Source organism: Epargyreus clarus, unplaced genomic scaffold (assembly GCF_041222505.1).
Source record: "Epargyreus clarus isolate Ecla_fem2 unplaced genomic scaffold, WU_Ecla_fem_2.2 ptg000017l, whole genome shotgun sequence".
In the NCBI taxonomy this organism is placed as follows: domain Eukaryota; kingdom Metazoa; phylum Arthropoda; class Insecta; order Lepidoptera; family Hesperiidae; genus Epargyreus; species Epargyreus clarus.
The window spans coordinates 6,986,476-7,012,876 of NW_027332225.1; the positions used below are offsets into that span (position 1 = coordinate 6,986,476).

Here is a 26,401-nt window from a genome sequence, read left to right on the forward strand (position 1 = left end):
GTCTTATTGGGCAACGTGCAGTGTAGAGATGCCTAAGCAATACCTTCATTTTTACTACACGAATTACTTGGAGAAAACATCAACCAATCGCATAATCCGGTAGTAAGTCTACGCATACGAGTTTACATAAAATATGTACATAGAAGAAAGTTTAAATATATAATTAACACTGCTGTTATTAGGCAGAATTATTTTCGCCGGAGTTAACCTATAGTGGGTTCTATACCATCTTTGCGTGGAAATACGAATACCAAGATAGACGCTCTAAATGAGTCCGATATGAAGTGGTATTCTGTAGGACTCTTATAGTTATTTTGAGATCGGCAACAGATGCACATGGACGCCAGTAACCACTTAGCAGGTAATTGGCATAGCGCTATTTTCATGATATGTATAGAAAATAGGTCGTCTCCGATAATAGCGTACCATTAAATATTATCGATACTTTTAGTGTATTTTAGTGTAGTGATTAAGTTTAAAATTGATAAGAGGTTCAAATGTCGTTTAGTTTATTTACAACTTGAGAAGATTTTGTTATTTTTCTTTAGAAATTTAATAAGTTTTAGTCCATATTATGCTTCTAACTTCACTACAATATTATGTATCGAATCCTTGGAAAACTACGAACTATCACTTAAGTGAAAATAATTGTGTGAATGATCTTCTCAACCGGTCAAGTCGTACAGAATTTTTACAATTGTGAGACTAACCAACAAATGTAATAAATATATAGATTATAACAAGATCGAAGGTGGATGAAATCTTTGTGGTTCCACTCTGACGGCACCGCTGCCACACCTATTTTTGCCTCATAACAGGAGTGTTAAACGCCTGCTGTGTTCTGGTTTGAAGGCATACTTTTCCGAGGCATTCCAGCTTAGTTCTCAGGGATAGCGGTGCATCTGTGGCCGACCTCAGGTCAACCTCATATTTAATCCTATCTGGGTTTGATTACGAATGACCATGGGCGGCAGTCGCCATTTACCATCAGATGGACGGCATGCTCGTCTGCTACTCCTATATTATAAAAAAAAAGATGCCAAAATATGGTACATTTCACGATAAAGTGTTTTAGATACATATCTCCCATTTGTATAATTTAAGGAAAACAGTGTAGATACCCGTGTCTCACAGATAAAAGCATAATGCGTAACTCATATGTCACCAAGCAATCCGCGAGGGACTCTCAGTAGGACACACCAAAAATCTATTTTGAACTGTACTTTTATCACTAAATAAAATGCATAACGTGATAATTGTTTTTTTATTTGTTCTGTGTTTTTCACAGATGTTCAGATACAGGTCCATATTTTTAATAATGTAGCAGTGTAAAAAGCATTTATTTTCTTATGTAAGCTTATATTATTTTATATGTATTGTGAGCGTAATTGGGCATAGGACTAATAGGTAAAAGGAAATACTACAACAAAATAATGTATTGACATATTGTAATAATGTATGTACATTGGCGCGCGCAACTTCCTTGCTAAAACACACTCTAATCTATTTTGACAAACGTAATAAAATATATAAAACTTTAATAAAACTGAAAAAGACATAAAACTAAAAAAATAAAACTCTGTTTTGTTTTGTTGTTATCAAACGAATAGGCTGTCAATGATCTATTATAATTTTTGATTTTATGAAACCCGCATCACAACAGCATCAATCTTTTTTTCTATAATATAGGAGTAGCAGATGAACATGGAGTCAACCTGATGGTAAGTGGCTAATGCCGCCATCTGTAATCAACCCCAGATAGGATTAGATATTCCTACCTGGAGTCGGCCACCGATGCGCCGCTAGCCCTGAGGACTAAGCTCTAAGCTTCCGAAAAGTCTCCCTTACCACATCCTTCAAAACAGAACATAGCAGCGCTTAACACTGCTGTTATGAGGCAGAAATAGGTGTGGCGGTGGTGCCGCCGGAGTTGAACCACAAATTGTTCTACCGCCTTCAAGTAAAGTAAAAAGTAGGTATGATATAAATCTGTGTAGCTAGCTTAAATGTATGAATTTACGTAAATAGAAAGAGCTATGTAGTGACGACGACGATGTCTGAATGCTCAAAGGGAATGAGTTGCCTTTGACAAACACTTATTTTTCGACTTTGCTCAAAACGTAAATTAGTACTTTTAAGTGTATATGTGAAATATATACAAATGAATAAACACTGAAAATTTGTATTTGTTAAAATGAGTTAAAGAGGTGTTTTTATTAGATAGCTAAAATGTTAATTAGTGTACTGTCCGGCAATTACTTGTCCGGAAAACGGAAAAATACGTTTTTTCCTATTTATTTATTCCCGATTTTATTTTATTTTTCCGAACTTTTAGATTGGGATTATTTACCATACTAGTGATTTATATAATTAAAATATGCCTTGCCTTAACTTGAAAATCATAAAATACCTAAAACATTTCCCTGTAATCGTACAACCTTTACTAATTATTTTTCAATGAATATCTTTATATTTTCAAATATCACAATCTATTGTTTGTTAAAATTTTTATCGTTTCTTTGACCTTTATACAAATATTTGGCAAAATGTCAGCTTATGTAAAGAAGGTTAATTTCAAACCTATTCGTTGGCGAGAATTTTAACTAACAAGTAGCTACTTTTACAAGAGCTGTGATAGCCTAGTGGTTAAGAAACTCGGCCCCTCGATCGAGGGGTCTGAGGTTCAAATCCCAGGCACGCACATCTGATTTTTTAAAGTTATGTGCTTATTAGAAATTAATTATCACTTGTTAAACGGTGAAGGAAAACTTCGTGAGGAAACCTGCATACATGAGAGATTTATAAAAAGAAATCTCAAATGTATGTGAAGTCTACCAATACGCATTTTTTTATTTACCAATACGCACTTGGCCAGCGCGGTAGACTATGGCCAAACCTCTCTCATTATGCCCGTGACCCATTGATCTGTGACCCGTGTCCAGCAGTGGGACAGTAATGGGTTGATGATGACTTCTACCTTATAGCTATAATGCCTTTGTTAATTTAGTGTTGAATAGAACAAATGCGAAGTTTTCGAACTAGTGTCATACATAAGTATGTATATTTTTTAGTTTGTAACAAATATGAGACTGCAAAAAACAAATACGAAATATCATTTCTAAAATTCTCTTGTAAATAAATACATGATCATATTACTATAAAATAAGATATGAGGCAATAAAATCTTATTCTCTTAACTGTATACCCCAGTGTTACTTCTATTATAATACTTCTAAAATAATAACAATAATTTCGTGCAAGAAAATTCCACATGAAGTTGCATAAAACAATAATTCAAATGAAATTAATCTTAACAATGTGCTTGCCGCAACATACTAATGTGTAGGGAGCGACATCCTAATAGCCATAGATAACATAAAACGTAGTGGGCTGTAATTTACTTCAATAAGATAGTACCCTGGAGTAATGGGCTATGAATCAAACCTCCCGTGGGCTTAGCTCTGCTCATGCTCTTTGATGTGTTAAGATCTTCCGATGTATAACCCAATGAGCTCCTTACGCGGATAGCTTCAGATTGTAGGAAGGAAATTAGAAAGGGGATAGGAAAATTGATATTTAAGCTCAAGTCTGGGCAGAGGCGGGTTCAATACCCGGCCAGGCAAGGTTTTTTATTAAAATATAGGAGTAGCAGATGAGCATGCTGATTGTAAGTACCTAGTGTCGCCCATGGACATCTGTAATCAACCCTAGATAAGATTCGTTTCCTGGCTGAGGTCGGCCATAGATGAGCCACTAACCCTGAGAACTAAGTTGAAATGCGGTAAAGTATGTCTCGCCATTCAAACCAGAAAAACAGCGCTTAACACTGTGTGGCGGTGGTGTTGCCGGAGTTGAACCAATCCCCGCCCCTATGAGTGAGGTCAATCCCCGCCCAGACAAGTAAATTTTCTTTAAGCAACTGATGTAACAAGTTAGGATGTCACTTAAACATAAGTTGCAATTACAAATTAACATTATACATTTGTAATAAACTACGAATAGGTGGTGCTATCGCTATCGCATTCGAAGAGTCCTTCCATTAATATAAGAACAATGATGGAAATCCTAGTTTCCGCTAGTACACTGTGCACTTTATTTCATTTCTTGAGTAAGATATTCCGCTTTTATTTCCTACTAACAGACTTCAACAAAGAAGACATCTAAGTCTATTTAGACTTGGAGTGATGTTATGCTTCACACATACTCGAGTTTGTTCCAGCTCTTTTGTGTTCACTTTATCTTTAGCTATAACATCATAGGTATTATTTATGTGCGTTCTATTTGCTCGTTTTCTTAAATATAAAGAGACTGTGATTTATATAACGTTAAATTGTTAGAGAAAAGCTAAGTAATTAGAAGTGGTTTTAAAAATATGTCTAATATAAGTTCTGTTTTACAATGTTAGGTAATAATAGCTTTTTTATCTTTTTTAAACTATTATTATTATATCTTCCTATTTATTTATTAATTGTTATATTTTTATCCATATGCATGTCTCATTCTTTGGCACGCCCTACAGACTAAATGGTTTGACAGATTTTAATAATTATGAGGTGTCGTTGGACTTGTCTAAGTAGAAATATTATAAGTTTTTAAGCAGTCGGTTTTTTGTATACAAAATAATTTTGTAGTTAATAACAATAATAACGCTTTCTACACTCACAGCCCCACACTAGGATCCCCTGTGTCGTGGGTGCCATGGACACACACAAAGACAATTACAAAAACATCCAGACCCAAGAACAGAAACCTAAATTCATCATTTAGATTTCTGTCTGGCCGGGGATCGAACCTGGGACCCTCTGTTTAAGTATAGCTATGTGTTTCATTGTACAATAATTGTGTTGAATGTAATGTTAGTTTTATTGCCTAGGGCGCTCTGAATCTAAATTAACATGCTAACAACAGGCTTGTTCTCAACAATAAATGTGTATTATACTCGTAAGTAATAAAATGTAACAGTTTTAAATTAATTGCTAGGTACAATCTTTTAATAAGATCAACAAACATTAATTCAATTAAAGTACTGTCTGTAATTTGATTCTGTTTAATGTTATACGGTATTACAAATTATTATGTTATTTAAAGTGTTAGAAACATACCTAAGTTCCACAGCGACGGCATTATTGCACTACTGCTATACCTAAATAGATAGGTATCACAGAATACAGCAGCTAACGCCTTTATTAAAAGATAAAATTTCTGTATTTTAATTAAGTTGTTAGCTGCGGTATTCTGCTTGAAGAGCGTGAGATAGATAATGTTATCCTACTTCTCAGATGCATCTTTTATAGATCTAAAATAAATTTCATTATGGTTTTGTGTGGTATTAGTGTTCTTTTAAGCATTTCACATGATTGTTCGTCTGATTCTTTCATTATAAAAAAACGTAAATCATAAAATAAGTATTGATACAACAGTATGTTTTTGATGTAATAACATTACTAGCTGACCCGGCAAACGTTGTGCTGCCATATAATTAAAAAAATGTTAAGGGTGAATAACCCTTATCACTTAGGGGGTATGAAAAATAGATAGAAGCCGATTATCAGACCTACTGAATATGCATATAAAATTTGGTGAAAATCGGTAAAGCCGTTTCGGAGGAGTACGGTAACTAACATTGTGACACGAGAATTTTGTTTATAAGATTATTCAATTTTAGTTTGGAAGTAGTCCTTTTATGTATGTATATAAATTTTAACAAACAAATCAATTAGTTGCACTTCGATAACAAAATCAAATATTTAATAAAAACGTTCAAATAGTCTTCTCTACGTATTTGAAAACGATTCGATTTAAGTTTATTCAAACAAAACAGAATACGTTAACATTTGTAGATCGTATGCCTTTGTTTGTTCCTGGCTGACGATAAAATGGCTTATCGGACTTTAATGAAACTTGGCAGATTTCCTAGAAGCCAAGTTTACTTTTTTCATGTACTACCAACTAGGAGCGAGAAACAAAATACTACAAAACATTATGGCGAGGAAGATGTTCGAGAAATTGTCTTTATTGTTCTTATTTTCATTACAATTAATATTTTCGGGAAGAGTAATTTTTTACTCAACAGCGGAGAGTAATGTTTTTCGAGCATACGGTGCACCTCGTAACCTAAACAGTTTAACGGATAACATGTGAGGTATGTTGGATTCATTTAAATTAAGAAATCGGGTTTTTCGTTCCATAGTAATTTTGTAGTTTAGAAAATAGACATTAAATCTTATCCGATTTCACTCGTAACCATGACTTTGTATTATTTTGATATCTTGTGTACAATATTTTCTACTGTTATTCTAATATACCTGTTGTAATTTAACTATTAACTTAATGAATGCGAAAAGCTTGGAGAAACGCGTCAAACGAATTTATCACGTCATTTAAAGATAAGATAAGAACTCTTTGTAGTTTGTCTGCAGCAGCGTCAGTGATACACAAATTGAATGTTCGCGCTACTGTGTTACTCGTATAATCCCAGTATGCTCAAGTCTAACACATGCACAGAGACATTCTTATAAGACTTTATGAAATGGATTTTTGAGTCACCTAGGACTCCTGTGGTCTTGAGTTAGATGTAGGTAAAAATCGTAAGAAAATGTTATATTACATAAAAACACGTGTTTTTTGGTAAGTGTAAATTAGTAATATTAGGCGTCTCGAATCGATTGCAGGTAAATTTTGGATCTTTAGTGTTTACAAAAAGTTCAAGAGAAATAATGTTATTAGCGCCCATTATTAAAAATCTATCTATCCGTTGTTTTACTAACCAAAGATCACGAAAATTGTAATGGCATAAATTAATTAATAATTGTAATTCTATCTCTAGTGGTAAACAACTTATTTGATTAATATTATTAATAAAGAGCATAAGAGGATCATACAAAGTCCTAACAGATTTTCTATTGAAGATTGCTTATTACACATTAATTCTGAGTTTGGTTTGAATTTTGATTTCACTAACGATGTGGATTAATTATAAACAATGTTAAATTAATGACAAGTCAAATACACACGGGGTTCGTTTATTTTCCCGAAAAGGGTTTGCAACAATGCCTGATAATATATCACTGGTTTGAAATGGAAAAACTTGGGCAGGAACAATGTACTTTGGTGTTAAATTTTTAAACGTCCTCTAAACATTTATTATGGATTTATTTTTAACTTAAGCTACATGTAGGTCATTGTAGGTAGAATTTTTTTGTTAGTAATTTATTCTAATACTTATAAATGTCCCTATATTTCAATCGTTATTAGTAAATCGTTCAATTTCATTATGATTTGTGCGCAATGTTGAATAAAGTTATACCTAAGAGTCTGTAAAATTATCTAATCAATTATTATACTCCTAAGTTAGCTCTTTTAGTTATATAGATAATATTTTATTATATACAACAGTAAGTGTGTAAAATTTCGGCAAGAGCATGTGCATTTTCGAACTCTGTTAAAAACCAATCATGGATTTAACCATGAAAATACCCTAATTGTGTAAAAAACTACCTTAATTCTTTGAAACCTCCGTCAGATTTTAATATAATATACGTAGTTTATAAAGACTCAAGTTTTATAAGAGACCAACATCACTCGCGCATAGGAGCAAAGTTTGTATAATAATGTAGTACTTCTAGTCGAGTCATATACATGAGCTACGCTAGAGTTGTACTATGTAAAATATACACATACCTAGCAAAAGTCCAAAAATGATTTTTTTTTTCCAACAAGTATTTTGATATTATTGGCTTTTTTATCTTTCTTGTTACTAATTGAAGCACGTGCGAAAAGCGTGTGGGGTGCTTTTCGAAAACTGATAAATGGAGCACCCCACGCTTTTTTCACAATTATACTATTTACTGTTCCTTAATTGATTCCTAGATTGAAAATTATTTTCTAATTTTTAGTTGATTTTATCATAAAAGCGTGTTTTTGTTATTGAAGAATTATTGCTGCCTAAAGAAATATCATGAACAATAATCTTAGTTGATCAAATACGTAACGCCGTCATTGACGACAACTTGTAGGTTACCTATAACTTCTTCATTATTCAAAATAGAAATTAGATCAATAAATAAATAGAAGCTGAAATAGATTTGGAGGTTTTGTTGCATTTGTCCCGCAAATTTATCTTTTAAGCAAAATTGAGACCTTTAATAATGAGGCACATTGATTGCTCTACATTATTTAATTTTTTCCTCAAACCTTCGCATACTACTTTTAGGACACTACATTCCATTGACACTTAAACAGAATATTAGTGACCGCAAGTAAGTATCGTAGAAAATATCTTTTGTCTATATCTTTTGCCTTTAGTTGTCCAACATAAAAGAGGGAGTGGTACTATTCGGAGCCGAAACACGAAACGGTATTTCAATTGACTACCTTACAAATAAAATAAATCGCAGACTGCCACTGCAAGGCACACTACCCGAACCAATACCAGCTACTAACGGTAACTATTTCAAGGTAATACAATTCGACGTAGTGAATTGTGAGGTTCATAAAAACAAATCCCTTTAACCCGACCGCGGAGGATAATCTTTTTTAAACCTTTGTATGTATGCCTCCTTCTTTAACATTCCTTCTTATAAGTGTAGGGTTTCGTTTGAATCGTGTAAACTGTGAGGGTAACAAAGGCATAATTAAGGTTCCGTACCCAAAGGGTAAAAACGGAACTTACTAAAACTTCGCTGTCTGTCCGTATGTCACAGGGCTATATCTCCGAAACTGTAATAGATAGACACATGAAATTTTTACAGAGGATGCACAACGGTAAAAATAAAATAAAGTTTAATATTAAAGGGGGTTTCCATACAACAAACCGGTATTTTTCGATCTAACTGTTAAACCGTACTAGGAATTTACTACTATAACTGGTATTATAACAAATACAAATAAGAACCATAAACATATTAATATAGTTATTTTAATTTTATTAATAATATTGTACGTTGTTTACGTATCATTCATCATCACCCTAATACTATCTATTTTTGTGTCATATAACTAAGTATTGTTAATAGATAGATAATAAAATGAATAAGTAAGAAACATTTGGTGGTATGTAAGCCTCCATGTGTGAGTTCGACTCGTACTTGGCGAATTATTTTTAAGCAGTCGTGTTTTTATTATAAATTTCTGGTTAAATAAGTAGTAGTTTGCAAATTTGTTATATTACTTCAAATATATAATTACTACTTACGTTTTAATTTCTTAGAATTTGATATAACCCCTTTCATTTTATCGTGAAGCTGCAATAACTGTTCGCCTTCTTGAGGCGTCCGTGGTTTAGAATGACGTCAGTAATCAACTTATCAATAATCATGCATTGTCATCCAAACTAAATGTGTATGCGAAATTGTCGCTTAAACAGTGAGGTAAACTGATTTAAAACGCAGTTGCAAGATTTGCATACGAAGTAACAACGCAAGTTGAATAAAAGCTTGTACAACATTTTGCAGAAATAATAATATAACAACTTGGACAACATTCTAGTTAGAAACTTCTATACTTATCTACCATAAAAATGTATTTCGACGGCGAGACCAAGAGACGTAATATGATTTTATTTTATACTTGACATTTTTGCGACCTCTCGTCTTATATAACTATTTTTCTAGAAGCTCATGGGAAATATTGTAAAAAGGTGGGCTAAAATAGAAGGCCTAATGCAGGAAATACGCTGAGAAACTTTGAAAAGTCTAGTAAAATTATATGAATTGATATTGCAAAGGTATTACAGTACAGTAAGGTATACATTGAACTGTATTTCCTGTTCTTTATATCTATCTTTCGATTTTATCATTCGGACGACCAAAGCCCGTTCGTTTGGTTCGAATCTTTTAGTACCTAAATTTCTGTCGTGTTTTATGGTTACAATGCAATCAATATAATATTGATTTATTCGATATGCAAAATGAAACGTGGGAAAGCGTTACGAAAATTAGATTCGCGGACACAAACGTGATCTAATGATACTTAACAAAAGTGTGCGGTAGCGTTAAAATACCTGTTGGCTAGAGGCTTTGTGAGTATGTATATAATCGCGGGTTAATTGCACAACCAAATATTAACCCACAATATATTTCTACAAGTAACCCGATGCTTTATTTACATAACTCTAGTTATTAAGCATTTTCTCGCGTCGCTAGACAATATTCTCGTCTCATAGCCCATATTATAAGAGGTTATGATCATAATTTCTCCAATGCATAGTTAACTACGCTGGGAGTATAAGTGCTTTATAATTAGCTTAGCGCGTTGCTAGGTCGTTGCACGTCTCATATGATGCTATTTTATTGGACTATTTATTATGAAAAGTATACATCAAACGTGAAAAGTAAATATATGTAAAAAATAAATGATGATAATAATTGACCACGTGCGATCAAAAACACACACGGAGGGTACCGTACCGGTATTTTTTATTATGGTTATTTTTAGTATTTGTTGTTATAAAGATCATAGGCGACACAGGGTTATGTGGGACTCTTACCGCACTAAAAAGCCCCCCGGTGGCTGTCCTCGGCGCTGCGTAGAGGAGGGATCTTCAACGGAACGCAACCGGAGTCCTCTTAGCGCTGTGCCCCGTCGGGCTCCGCCCAGGTGAGCTTGACGCTCGCCACACCGTCTGGTGTGCACGACGATATGCGACCACACATACCGCCGTCCTTCCCGGGGTCGCTGGCCGGGCGGTTTGAGTTTCCACTCTCTTCCGTCCGCAACCCCGGAAGCCCCCTTTTAGTTGCCTCTTACGACAGGCAGAGGATACCGTAGCCCTATTCTGGTCCCGGAACTACAGGGACAAATAATAAATATGTCACCTAACCGAAACACAACAGGACCAGGATCAAACCCAGAACTCTTTGCATGACAAGTATTCAAAGATATTTTGCGATTAAGTAACTATTTTAAGTGTTAATTAAATTTTTACCAGTATCTGTGTACTGTAGTATAAAACGCAATATAATTATGATATCGTTTGCACCATTATTCCGCTGTACTGTCACCGGTGCGTTATTTACGGCCATTGGCTCTGTGTCGCCGATAAATTGATCACTAATTCTCATTACATTTATGCAGTTGATTATAACGGGCGACCGCATGCAGCGCGACGTTTGTTCTCTGGTGCAATTAAGTTGAATTGTGTGCGATTCTATACAAATAAATTAAATGAAGTGTTACTGTTTTGTAATTCTAAAATTACGGACAATGTTACACAGCTAAAACTTTTACATACTTTTCTTTTTGCTTTTTCGGGGTAATTTTGGTAAAGATTTTTGCGAGATTGTTAATCTTAACGTTAGTACTTAATAGAATACAATCCTGTTTACGAACACCGTTCTAGCGACACCTGAATACTTCCATTGCGAAATTATGCTTTAAATACAATAAAATAAGAAAGAAAATAAGTTTACTAATAACATTTTACCGATATCCAAATACTGTTGGAGAATTAAAAAAATACTCCGTATTTGGATTTTGTTAGGTATATACGTATATTTCACATATTATAACTCGCCCGCGTAGCTCATGCATATGACTCGACTAGAAGTACTACATTATTATACAAACTTTGCTCCAGTGTTCCTATGTGGGAGTGAAGTTGGTCTCTTAAAATCTTAAGTCAACTGTGTCTTTATAACTACGAATATTATATTACAATATAACAGAGATATAACGAAATTAAGGTATTTTTTATACAATTACGGTATTCGTGGATTTACGTATTTGTTCCATTTATCTCCATTTAGTGCTCCATTTATCAGTTTTCGAAAAGCACCCCACACTTTTTCCACAATTATACTATTTACTGTTCCTTAATTGATTCCTAGATTGAAAATTATTTTCTGCTTTTTAGTTGATTTTATCATAAAATCTTTCTTCATATTGATTTTATCATAAAATCTTTCTTCATATTGATTTTATCATAAAATCTTTTTTAGTTTTTTGAACTATATTTATTAGCCGTAACCGTATTAGCCGTAGCCGTATTAACCGTATTAGGCATTAGACGTAAGCCTAGACATCGCTAAGGCCTTTGACCGGGTCTGGCATAGGGCCCTTCTCGCGAAGCTACCATCTTACGGTCTTCCCGAGAGGTTATGCACATGGACAGCCAGCTTTCTGTCTGAGCGGCATATTAAGGTCGTAGTTGACGGGTGCTGCTCAGACACGAAGCTCATCAACGCTGGCGTGCCCCAAGGGTCTGTATTATCTCCCACGCTTTTTATTCTGCATATCAATGATATGCTGCTACAAACCGGTGGCATTCATTGCTATGCAGATGATAGCACGGGAGATGCAGTGTACACAGGCTGTGCGAACACCTCTTGGACATTCGTGGAAGAAAGCAGAATCCGACTTGTGTCTGAAATCGAGAACTCTCTGGAGCGGGTCTCAGAATGGGGTCGTCTTAACCTTGTTGAGTTCAACCCCACGAAGACACAAGTCTGCGCGTTTACCGCTAAAAAAACCCCATTCGTCATAGCGCCTGAGTTCCAAAGTACACCGCTCACCATTGGTAAAAGTGTAGGGATCCTGGGAGTTGACATCTCGTGTGACGTGCAGTATCGGAGTCATTTGGGAGTTAAAGCCAAGTTGGCTTCAAAGAAACTGGGCGTCCTGAACAGAGCCAAGGAGTACTTCACTGGGGGGCAACTCCTTCTGCTTTATAAAGCGCAAGTGAGGCCCCACATGGAGTACCTCTCGCATCTCTGGGCAGGGGCACCACAATACCAGCTTAACCCACTTGACTCCGTACAGAAACGCGCGGTGCGAATCGTCGATGACCCAGCGATCTCTGATCGGTTAGAACCCTTAAGCCTGCGGAGGGATATAAGTTCCCTCTGCGTGTTCTACCGACTTTACAATGGTGAGTGTTCTGAGGAACTGTTTGATCTGGTGCCTTCGTCGCCTTTCCTTCATCGCACATAAAAGGTTACATATAAAAAATATATATATATTATATATATATTAATTTTTAGTATTTCTTCTTATTGCGACCATAATTATGCATCGTCTGAAAGAAAATTAAGTGTCTATCTATTACGGTTTAAGAGATAAAACCCTGTGACTCACGAACAGACAGCGGAGGGTTTCGTTTTACCCTTTGCGTACGGAATACTAAAAATCATTCTACAAGATGGCATTATAAATATGTTTCAGAGTTATAGGGAAATAACATTATTATTTTTCAAAACTAAAAATCAATCTAGTAACTTTGCGTGAACTTTCTCTAAGGCGCTTTCTCTCGCCTCGAAAATCGTTAATTCTGAGGATATTGATAAGGACAATGGTACAAAATTATTAAAATCGTGTATTGTCATCGGTTTTTGATAATTCTTCAAAATTTTGAATTAAACTGAACGTTCAAAGTGGATACAAATCGGGTTCAAAGATTCCGTTACTTTGTTACATACATACATACCCACGCTAATAAAAGCGTGTTAATAATACGGAATGTTCCCTTTGTTTGATATTATTATATATATATAATCCTGTAAGGAATGACGTGCGTTCTCCATGTTGCCGTCTAGGAGCGACTTTGTTGTCTATGGCGGGTTTTCTCCTCTCCCCCCCGAGGCAAAGGGAAAAATATGAGATGCCATAGATTCAAGATGGCGGCCGATTTAAAAATTTTAACTTTTTTATTTATTGACTTTATCCTGATGTTTGTTTCTTTTTCAAATAATATTCGGGTGGGTATTACGATGAAATTGGAAAAAAATGAAAAACCAAGATGGCCGCCGAGATATTTGAGTTTGAAATTTTTCAATTTTCGAGGTGTTTTTGGGAGGTCGTATCTCTTGGGATTTTTAATATTTTGTTGCCATTTTTTTAAATTTTCTCGGATATATCCTCAATTTTGCCAAATCGGATTTATTTTTTTTTTTCAACAAGATGGCGGGTCGTCTGTTAGGCGATTTGTAAAATGTATGAAAAAAACAGATTTTTTGAAGTGAAATATTCGGAGGTTGGCAACGTTTGAGCGATTTGGTTTGTTGGGGGCGGTCGTGGGGCTCGGCCCGAAGTGTTGCCAGGTTTGAGTTTTTTTCTCCCCACTCTTACAATTTTTCAAACTTTTCATTCAAAAATATGAAAAGTAGAAGGAGAAATATTTTTGATGAAAATTTTGCACTGGAATATTTTTTTTGGCTGTCGTAATGACATTTGACCATTTTCTTCGATGTCGACTGGCAACACTGGCCGCTGGATTTTTTTTTCAGTTTTACGTAAAATCGACTTCCTCGACCTGAAGGAGTGGTGGGGGGTGGGTTTGATGTATGAGTGGATTTTTTTATTTGCCTCCGTGTTTATGGGAAAAATCTGAAACTTTCAAAATTCAAGATGGCGGCCGAGCTGGATTGGGCAACTTTTTTTTTTATTTTGCACCTACCCAAGATCGGTATCGTTTCCGGCTAATTTGAGGGTGACTGATACGATGAAATTGGAAAAAATTGAAAAAACAAGATGGCCGCTGAGATACTTGAGTTTGAAATTTTTCATTTTTCGAGGTGTGTTCGCGGGGTGGCACTGATGTGTTTTTTTAAATATTTTTTTGATTTTTTTCGTTTTTTTTCTCGGATATATGCTCAATTTTACCAAATCGGATTTATTTATTTTTTTAACCAGATGGCGGATCGTTCGTTAGGCAATTTGTAAAATGTATGAAAAAACGCATTTTTTGAAGTGAAATATTTTGAGGTTGGCAACATTTCAGCGAATCGCCTTGTATGGGGCGGTTGTGGAGCGTGACTTGAAGTGTTGCCAGGTTTAGGATTTTTTTTCTTCGTTCATACTTTTTTTGGAACTTTCCATTCAAAAATGTAAAAAGTAGAAGGAGAAACATTTTTAATGAAAATATTTTACATGGGTATTTGTCAGGGGGGTCGTAATGACATTTGACCATTTTCATCCAAATTAACTGGCAACACTGGGAGCTAGATTTTTTTTTTCACTTTTTTGACATTTCGAGTAGCCCAGCCTAAACTATTGGTGGGGGGTAGTAATAATGTATGAGATATTTTTTCGGTATATTATGGTGGTTATAGGAAAAATGGGAAACATACAAAATTCAAGATGGCGGCCCTCCTGCGATTTTCAACTTTTTTTTTATTCTGCGCGCCTATCTGAGATTGGTGTCATTTTCGGCTAATTGTGGGACGACTGTTACGATAAAATTAGAAAAAATTGGAAAAACAAGATGGCCGCCGAGATATTTGAGTTTGAAATCGTTCATTTTTCGAGGTGTGTTTGTGGGGCCGTAGCGCGATGGTTTTATTAATATTTTTTCGAGATTTTTTTTTTATTGGCCGGAGTGTATCCTCAATTTTGTCATATGGCAATGTCGTATTTTTTAAACCAGATGGCGGACCTTGTATCAGCCATTTTGTAAAATGTACGAAAAAATGCATTTTTCGAAGTGAAATATTTTGAGGTTGGCAACATTTGAGCGAGTCGCTTTGTATTGGGCGGTCATGGACCTCGGCTCGAAGTGTTGCCAGGTAAAGATTTTTTTTCATGCTTCATACATTTTTTGAAACTTTTCATTCAAAAATGTGAAAAGTAGAAGGAGAAATATTTTTTATTAATTTTTTTCACAGGAATATTTTTTATGGGTGCCGTAATGACATTTGACCATTTTCGTCTTAATCGACTGGCAACACTGGGATACAGAATTTTTTTTCACGATTTTCACTTTTTGAGTACTTGGGCGGAAACCGTAGACAGAGCATATAAGTAATGTATGGGAGATATTTTTTATTTCAAATGGACCCTATGTAAAAAATCGAAAATCCAATGTTGCCATATACAAAAAAAATGTTTTCATACAAATGCATTACCTACAGGATTATCGAAGATTTCAAGCTGTTGCCACCATTTGACGTCATTTTTTTGTATGAGGCGCTTAATGGCATTAATAGACTGTACCAATGTGTAAAAAAATATTTCAGTGTTGCCATACAAAAAATAATAATTTTCATACATGTGCATTTTTGTACGTTACATTTCAAGCTGTTGTAAATTTTTGACAGCGTTATAATGAATGACGCGATTGTAGGTACTAATAGACTTCACGTTTTGGTAAAAAAATATTTTGGTATTGCCATACAAAAAAAATTCATTTTCATACATATGTATTTTTGTATGTAATATTTCAGGCTGTTGTCTTGTATTGGTAACATTAGAATGTATGAGTCGTTTGTACGTACTAATATTGTGCACATTTTGATTGAAAAATATTTTAGTGTTGCCATACAAAAAATAATAATTTTCATACATTTGTATTTTTGTACGTGGTGTTTCGGGCTGTTGTCTCTCTTTAAAGACCACCACCATCATGCCCAGCATCACTAAATGTCAGTTTTCTGTATGAGGCGTTTAATGGTACTTGTAGACTGTATAAATTGGTGAGAAAATATTTCAGTGTTGCCATATAAAAAATAATAATTTTCATACAAGTGCATTTTTGTATGCCATATTTCAAGCTGTTGTTTCCTTCTGGGGTCATTCCAATGTATGAAGCGTTTGTTGATATTAACAGTTAAGACATTTGGGTAAAAAAATATTTCATGTTCACTTACAAAAAATAATAATTTTCATACATATGCATTTTTGTATGTAATATTTCAAGGTTTTGTGTATTTTTGACAACCTTATAATGTATAACGCGATTGTAGGTACTAATAGACTTCACATTTAGGTAACAAAATATTTAAGTGTTGCCATACAAAAAATAATAATCTTCATACATATGTACTTTTGTATGCAATATTTTAAGCTGTTGTCTTGTATTGATATCATTAAAATGTATGAGGCATTGGTAGATACTAATAATCTGCACATTTCGGTAAAAAAATATTTTTGTGTTGCCATACAAAAAATAATAATTTTCATACATATGTATTTTCTATTAAATATTTCAAGCTGTTGTATATTTTGACAACATTAAAATGTACGATGCGTTTGTAGGTATCAATAGATTTCACATTGTGGTAAAAAAAAAATCAGTGGTGCCGTACACAAAATAATATTTATTATACGCATGCATCTTTGTATGTAATATTTAAAACTGTTGTCTCCTTTTGAAGTTATTACCTAATACGTGGCGTTGTTAGCTACTAACAGTTTGAACCCTACGTCAGTAGGATAATATATCTATGGTTTGAACATTTGGGTGAAAATATATTTCAGTGCTGCCATACAAAAAATCGGTTACAGGGTTTATAAGTATATATTTCGGAATTAATTTATGAGTCGTTTAAAAATGTATATAATTTAATCTTAATGAGCTAACTTATTGGTATGTTGAGAAAGCAATAACTGGTTTGAAATTTTTTTATGACTTGAGTTTTGGAGTATTCTATTTATTTGAGTTTAATTGGTTGTATGTGTTAAATTGTTTGTGGCTTAAGTTACCTATATGAATTTTACCCGTGATTATTCTTTTTGGAGTGTAGCCCTACCATGCACATAGCAGGAAGGGGCGTAAGATGTTAGATTCTCTTCTTACGTATTAATGTATAATTATTTATTAACAGACACAGACACAGATTTTGTGGATGTAGTATGTAGTCAAGTAAAGGATACAAAATGTATTAATCTTCAACATTTTTGTGACTTTAAAAGAGGGGTAAAATATAAGATTTACTAAAGAAGGGCCATAATCTATTAGGTATATTTGGATATTTTCAAAGGATGGACAGGATAAATATGATATACGATTTACAAAAGAAGGATATAATGTAAGAGGTATATTTTCTGCACTGCTCTGCTCCTATTGATTGCAGCGTGATGAAAAGTATACTATAACCAGCTCAGGAGTATGAAAAATAATTGTATCAAGTTTCGTTAAAATCCGTCGAGTAGTTTTTTTTCTATAACGGTTATATAGACAGACAGACAAAAATTTTAATGATTGCATTCTTGACATCAGTATCGATCCCTAAATACCCCCTGATAGTTATTTTGGAAATACATTTCTTGTACAGAATTGACCTCTCTACAGATTTATTATAAGTATAGAATTAATATAGATAATATAATATATAGAAATAATGTATGACGCGTTTGTATGTACTAATAGACTACACATTTTGGTAAAAAAATATTTTAGTGTTGTCATACAAGAAATAACAATTTTTATAAATAGTTTTTAAATTTTTTATAAATAGTTTCAAGCTTTTGTTCAAGCCATACATTTTAAAGACATAATAAGGAGATGTCTTTAAAATGTATGGCTTATAGACAAAAAAATCACGACCATTCTTGGTATTTTGCAAATATTAACTCATATCTTTTCCAAACAGCCCCAAACAGAATGAATAAAACTTCAATATAGGGGAAAAAATGTAAAAAAATTTGCACGCAAAACTAAAGAAGACAACCGTTTCGCGAGCTGCTTTAGCAGCGAGCGCACACAAGCGATACCTAGTTTAATATATAAAAACAATTTCACAGATTCAGAGACTATCTCAGTTCCTCGTGAAATTATTTGCAATTGTCTGAGGAATTCTAAATCTAGGTACAATTTTATTATTGCCTCATCATGAAACAATTTAAGGCATTTTTATTAAACGACAAAAGACAGGCGGAATGAATGAAGTAAATTATGAAAATTAGATTATACAGGTTATTGTTTCAGAGGTTGCTCAATATTAGAAAATTAGACATCCTTCTTTATGGTTATTATGCGGCTAAGTTTTTCTAATGCTAGTATACTACATATTTACGTACGTACCATGACATAGAGGTAATTTCGCCTGCACAATGTATACCATTCTGGCATGAATCACCGTCCTCGCATAAACCTAACAACGTAATTGGCGCACAAAATAGGCCGTAGTCACAAGCCAAACCGGCTTTGTTCTAATGACGCGCTGAGAACTCAGAGTAAACAATACGTCTTCGGGAAAAAAGGCAATTGGTTACCCCACGCGTCCTACTTGTCAGACCGCAATACAGGCGTCGGTGCGCATTCGTCATTCTTGATTAACGCAAATCCTTTGTACGGTGTAAATGTGTGTAGACACTCGTGCGTTCCAATTTATTTTGTAGATTTCAAGGTGGTAGAACCCTTTGTGGTTCGACTCCGGCGGCACCACCGCCACACAAATTTCTGCCTAACAACAGCATTGCTAATCGCTGCTGTATTATAGGTTGAAGGATGTGGTAAGGAAGAAATACTTTTTTGAGCCGTTCGAGATAAGCGCTTAGGGGTAGCGCGGCGCATCTGTGGCCGACCTCAGGAATATCTGGGTTGATTACAGATTTCCATGGGCAGCAGGAGCCACTTACCATGAGGTAGACTGCATGCTCGTCTGCTACTCCTATATTATTTAAAAAAAAGTAATCAATGACGCAAAAATATTTATTTACTTACGTATTGTTAAACTTATAATTTTCTTTGCTGATAGTTTTATTAATAACTTGGAGTTCACCTGAGGACAATAGCCCCTGACGTCCTGAAGTCAACTGAAAAGGCATAGCCTTAACTTATGTGAACTCTTGGCTTCAATATTTATGTCGCTGGACAACTTGTCCCTGGACAGATTGTACCTTGTATTCCTTATTTTTTATCCTTATGGGCCAGTGGACAATCCTGTCAAGGTAATAGATTGTATGCAAAGTTGCAAATTAAAGCAGTAGTTTTCCAATATAAGTTACGGTAAAATATGACCGTGATTCCTTTTTAAAAAGTTGTGATTGCATTTGGAATTCACGACCTTCGTAGCATATCACACTATGTTGCATGTTTTAGTAAGCTACAGCTCGGCTACGTTTTATAGCCAAATAATATAAATGACGTCACAACTATTGCAATTTTTTACGGTGGGAAGTACACTCGCATAATTTAGGTAAATTTATGAGACATTCAAAACGGACACTTTAACTAACGATTTAAAAAATAAAATTTTATCTCTGAATTTTCCAAAAGCTTTGAAACATTTTACAGATATCAAAGCAAACTGGTTGACAACGGATGCCACCGTCTCAATAGCTAGATGTGAGATACTCAGCTCCCCTGGTACACGAGTAGTCAATCAGTTTTATTCAAAATGTTTAGATATTGTCTACAGAAACGCGGAGTAAATACAAAGCCGCATTGTTTTCCCTAATGTTCCCATATATCGCTGTCTGCTTTTAACTCGCGCACAAAGAGCCCTAAATGAAAAAGCATTTATTTCGCATTCTTTCTATTTCACTTTCGTATTGCTGTTTGCGCAGCCACAGAATAGCCAGCGTTTGGCCTACTTACACGAAATTCTCGTATTAGTTGTACAGCGGGTGTAACAAGTATCGTATCAAGAGTATTTCGGTGATATACTTTCCTGTTATTTTGTTTTCGTAGCAAGCAAAACAAAGCGCTAAAGTTTGTTCTTCTTTTTAGTAGAACAACAATCTGCATTCTTTCGTATATTTCGTATGAAATTATGATGATACTAGTAACGAAGTATCTTACGTCATTTTAACATTACAATAGAGTAATCAGTCTGATGCTGACTTAATTTTCAATAAAGCGATACTGTTGGTGTATTTTTTTATATTTTTTGACATACAGTATTCAGCAATAAAAAGTGAACAAACAACCACACACAACTACAATATTTTTTAGATATTATGCGAAAAAATATTATTTAAAAGCTAAGAACAAATTAAAAATATTCGGTATACCCATAGAAGACATTGTAATATTATATCGTGGTACTACTATTCTGTGATACTTTTGGCATTGCTATTACTATATTTTCGTATATTAGATTGTTTACAATCGAATGTACCAAAATGCTTTACCAAACAAAATACTAATATCAAACGACAATGTTGGGTATTGAATACCAAAAAAATTAAAGGATATTAATATAGAGTTAATATTAATATCCTTTAATTATATATATATAATATAGAGTTAACATCAAGAAAGTACACAAAGATCGATAGCTTACGGATAACAAATTATTCATTTTAAATTTCCATTTAGACAGAATTACATTGTGAAACGGAGCGGCGAGATCCATCAATATCGTTATTTTAGATTCTGTCGTTGTCCCGGATCCAGATGATTGTTTGTCATTTGTTCGCTTTGAGCTAAACCCGATTTATGATTAAACGATTTTTCAGCGACCATATTGCCACGGTTCTGTTAGCAGCTATTAATCAACAACAATCCCTTCTGATTTATCCTTCTTTTTAACCGACTTCGCGAAGAAGTTCTCATTTCGTAGCGTAACGTGTTCGGCGATTTTTTGAAAATGCCTCAACCGGAGATGATTTAAATGGCTCTAAATTTTATTGTATACGCATAAATTGATAAGTTTGGAAAACTAGTCTGTTTTCTTAATTGATTTCAAATATTGTTAAATTAATTATTTAATTTATCATTATTTGAAACTACCTTTATTTTTAAAGAACCTTAGGTATTTTAGTTTAATAATAATCGTCAGTTCAAAATTACATTTTTTGACTTAAACAGACTGTCTATTTAATTTCGGATTCAAAATATAATAAGGAAACATTTAGTTTTGGCAACATTTAGTTTTGCAAAATCATTATAATATAATAATACGGGAATGCAGGGTAAATCAATTTACAAAATTGGAATGCTTTTATGTCACATGACGAGAAACCCACAAATTAAATAATACCAAACACGAATATTTTATTACAATGAAAATTCACCAGAGAAGGTAACAGAAGTACTTTGTTCTGAAAAGTTATCAATACCCACACATTGCTATTGTAAAATAAATGATTTTCATACTTTTCATTTCGGGCGTTTCCATCATGAAATGATTTCGGCGCGAATAATTTATTTATGACTACTTGATGGTTCGTGGAATCGTGATATATGAGAGGGTAATTTATCTTACGCTCGCTACTATTTTACCGCTCACTCCCTGCTCCCTTTGACGTAAAGTGTCAGGGAAACGTCAAGGTGTCAGGACGTAATTTCGAATTATATGATGTACCATACATGTAACCTTTTGCCAATCAAATGGAAGTATGAATCTATTCAAAAATATTCTGACACCATAGAATGGTGGAGTATTGATAATAACATAATGAATTCGGTTTTAGTATTGACACTCTACCGGGAAATATAGTTTTATTACGACGTACAAGTATGGTGTTTTTGATAAAGGTAAACAATATTTTATGTAAGTAATATATTTGGTATAATGCATGGAACCGCGAAGGAATAATATGAAAGTGTCGTGAATATTAACCAATACATTATAAATCATTATATGAAACTTATTTAATAGAAAGACGTTAAATAAATATTTGATGGTTTTTATGCAAGAGCATAATGATGAACAGTGGGACTGTGGTGAGTTGATGAATATACGAATCAATGATAAAGAACATTTTGATATTAAGGTAGGTAACTACACTAAATACGTACATAAAATGTTGACAACAAAAGCAAGTTATTCGTGAAATAGTTCTGCAGAACTTCAAATTTCAAAGAATTAAATTTGTAACAACCGCTAACAACCGTGTTACGTGCACCAAACTTTTGTTTTTCAGTAACAGTATGAAACTAGATAAAAACACGAACCTCAACTTTAAATATAAACAGCGAGTTGAAGTTGCGAATATGCCTCGGAGGACGAAACGCCGCCGTGGTACAATTTTTAAATAAAACTTTTACATCAAATTCTACTGCATCGCAGATGTTACACCGGGTGTAAGTCGAAATGATTAAAATACCATAATTATACGCGTAAGAAGTCATTATATTGTTACCCTTTTATTTATTTAAATTATTTTCAACTTCCAAAAAACGTGTGTGTTAATAGTCATATTTTATAATTTACTTAAAGTTAAATTAAAATAATTGGTAATAAGTGGATTTATAGTTGCAACTTTGTAGAAGCAATCAAAGCGGCCATTTCTCCCTAAAAACGACACCATGTAAACAATAAGTTGTAGATAACGATCTTCAATAAGCAGGAATTTAATCATAATCCAACATGTAGTCCACTGTTACTGGATAAAAGTACTCTACATCAATAATAGGATTAGAATATTTGAAGATCTTCATAGATACATTGCTATACTAGGATACTAAGTCGAAACACGTTCTACCATCACTGAACTTATCACAAACCAGGATACAGCACCTCTTAACACTGGTGTCATAAATAATTTTTATTACATTATCAAAACGGCTAAATAGTTTGAACACCAGAAATTTCCCTCAAATAGTATTTACGCCTGACGTCACCGTGTCGAGTAAATCGTTACAAACAGTAGGGAAAAATGATTGCCACCTCTTTTGAGACACATCTATATCACACGTTTCTAGAACAAGTAATTTTCTTTGAATCGCACTTCACATATTGTTATGGAAATAAATTGCTTGTTTTGTTTCCGAACATGAATAACAAACAGCTTCAATTTATCATCATTATACTGATACGAATGAGGTAGTCGAGGTGCGTTTTTATTATAGTGCATTTGTGTATGTAATTTAAAGCAGTCTTCATATTCTAGTTAAGTTAATGTTTTTGAAGTTATACTTCTTTTGATGCGTTTTCGTTGGGAAAAATGAGGAGAGATGAATTTTAACAAGGTGTGCGTATATTGACATCTAAATCGATACTATAATTTTGAACATTCTGCTCCCTATTAGTTTGATTTAAAAAAAAAAATATTAATTTAATGAATAAGTGTCACAAATTTTCAATTTACCTTACCTTAATTTTACCTTCGGTAGATATTTTTTTATGTTATACTAAATTTTGGTTGTAAAAATTTATGAGGGTGATTATTTACAAAAGCGACAAGTTGGCTAATAAACATTAAAACTAATTCATACGTACACTCAAACCAGATAAAATGATCCAGATGAAAACACTTTGTTGTTTCGCCAAAATCTAGTAAAGAAAAGTAAAAGTAACGTAACTTTATAGTGGTACCTTTCTTCTGCAACAAATAATCCGTAATAGTCCCGGATGAGAACATAATGAAATTACTCACGATTTGGAAATAAAATCTCTAGCAATTTATTTACAAGAACTTTAAAAGAAGAGTCCGTAGCGCTCACGATCAAGTTACGACCAAAGTTATCTATACGTGGACCCGCATAACTAAAACGATCGCTAGTAAACAATTTGTTTACGCTTTCCTCATAATATATTTCCAAAACAATTATTTCCTTTTAAAGGACATGTCACATATTTCAACGGAAATATGTAGGTTGTTTCGTTTGCACAGGAATATCAAATAATATTATTTATGTCGATCGCTTTCCCATATGTATTCCTTAAAAACGCCCTTGGGAAATACATAAAATTGTGAGATGAACATTTCGTCCAAATATGGTATATAAATAGTTTCGTTAAATTTACTATAAAGTCTTGTTTCAGAGTTGATTCGTTAAAGTTATATTACTTTTATTACTTCTGTGATTATTATAAACCTATTATATTTTATTACCAATTAATTCATAACATATATAATAACATTTTTTAACCTGCACTCAAAAATGCAAAGTTATTTTAACTCAATGTCTCATTAAAAATTAGTCAAATAATACATTTCTTATTCCTTATATAAGAATTTTACTTATTATTTAATAAGTACAATATTATAACATCAATCATTATAGTAACATAACAATAAGTAATAATAAAATCAAATCAATAAGTTTTAATAAAATTTACAGAAACTATAGGCGCCCTCTATCAGATAAGCTCAAATCAGATATTATAATATTAGAAAGAAATATATATAAAAGTATAATTATGCATATAAAAAATAATATTTACTGATAACGGCAACTAAAAGCAGGAATGCGGTGAAATAAAAGCGTGTTAAAAAGGAACGAAAAAGATTTAATCGAAAGAAAATAAAAATAAATATTAATTTGTGACGTGCCTACGATTAATGCAATTAAGGTACCTCTTCAAAGGCTGTCTAAATGCGTATCGACGAACGTGGAACGAACTTATCTTCTCCGTGTTGAATAGGCCCAGAGGACGAACTCTACATTTTTATTATGTGACCCTTCGTCCCTTCAAATCACTCATCCTGTCCATCCCATCAACCGCTATCTTTGACAAAATCTGCTTTCCTTTGAACGAAGGCTGTAACCGAGTTTATTTTATATAACTTTTTTGTATTCAAGAAACTTTGAGATAGATGGGGTAGAAGTTAAATCCGTACGTTCGTACGAATGTAAAGGTTTCCAAGTATGTTTAGCTTGGAAAGATTACTAGACTATATAAAAAACTTCATTCAAATAAAGTAAATTATTTTTTTATTTGTAATTTTTTAATACCATTTAATTTTAGCGCATATTTTAAAATTGCGAAATTTGAAACCATAGTATAATAAAATAGGTTTGTAATATAATATTTGACTTTATCAAAAACTCAATTTATATGTACAAAAATACTGCAATAAATATATTTTATAATTTATTTTATGTGCAATGATATAAAATACTATTTTATAATCCAATTTGTTTTGTGTTCACAATAATTATAATTGGAATAATATGACAAACGTTTTTATCGTGTTAATAGGCCAATGTTAAAATATAAATAATTTGATTCCAATAGTAAAATATTATTATTTATAGGTTATACGAGTACATCTATGATTATTTACTAAATATTTAACTATTAAACTCTACAATAAAATAATGAATTAGTGCTTCTATTGGAAAAATAACGCTATGAAGAGTACAATGTAATGAAGAAGGAGGCAGTACCTCTCGTGTTTTTAACCGACTTCAAAAAGGAGGTGGTTATCAATTCGGCCGGTATCTTTTTTTCTTTTATTTTTTTTATGTATGTACACGAATTACTCCGCCGTTAGTGGACCGATTTTAATAATTCTTTTTTTATTGTGTAGGGACGAGCTGGAAATTGGTCCCATTTAAATATGGTTAGAACCCATCGATGGGTTCTGGAGAAAATGAGGGGAACTCCTCCACCCATGTAAATATAACAGCCATAACTTCGCCGTTTATGAACCTATTTTAATGCCTTTAATTTCGTGTGTGGACAATTGCTACAAGTTGGTCTCATTTAAATATGATGAGGATCAGAGTGGGTTCTGGAGACAAAATATGTAACTCCTCAACCGATGGGTATAATTGAGTTGTGTTTGAAGATATTTGGTGTAGGTTCGAATGGAATTGCAAAGTCAATTCATCATTGACTATTTAGTTAGGTTAGGTTGGAACATATAAGATAATATAAAACTAAGTGAGCTGGGCGCGGCAGCGCCCTGCGAGCGGGCGGTTCCAAACAATGTAAATTCAGACCTTACCTTTATTCATGATCACGTTTTTGCAATTTTATATTGTATTAATATAAATGTTAGTATGTCATCACTAAAAAGGGTGAAAAAAATTTTTTAACAAAAAATACAACCGACTTCTATGTCACTA

The 26,401-nt window shown here is 33.5% G+C and overlaps 1 long non-coding RNA gene across 1 annotated transcript in view; it reads left to right on the forward strand.

The window, feature by feature from the left end:
• Window positions 1-26,401, forward strand: part of LOC140749232 (uncharacterized) — a 467,169-nt gene that overhangs the window by 423,751 nt on the left and 17,017 nt on the right. The gene's annotated exons all lie outside the window — the stretch shown is intronic.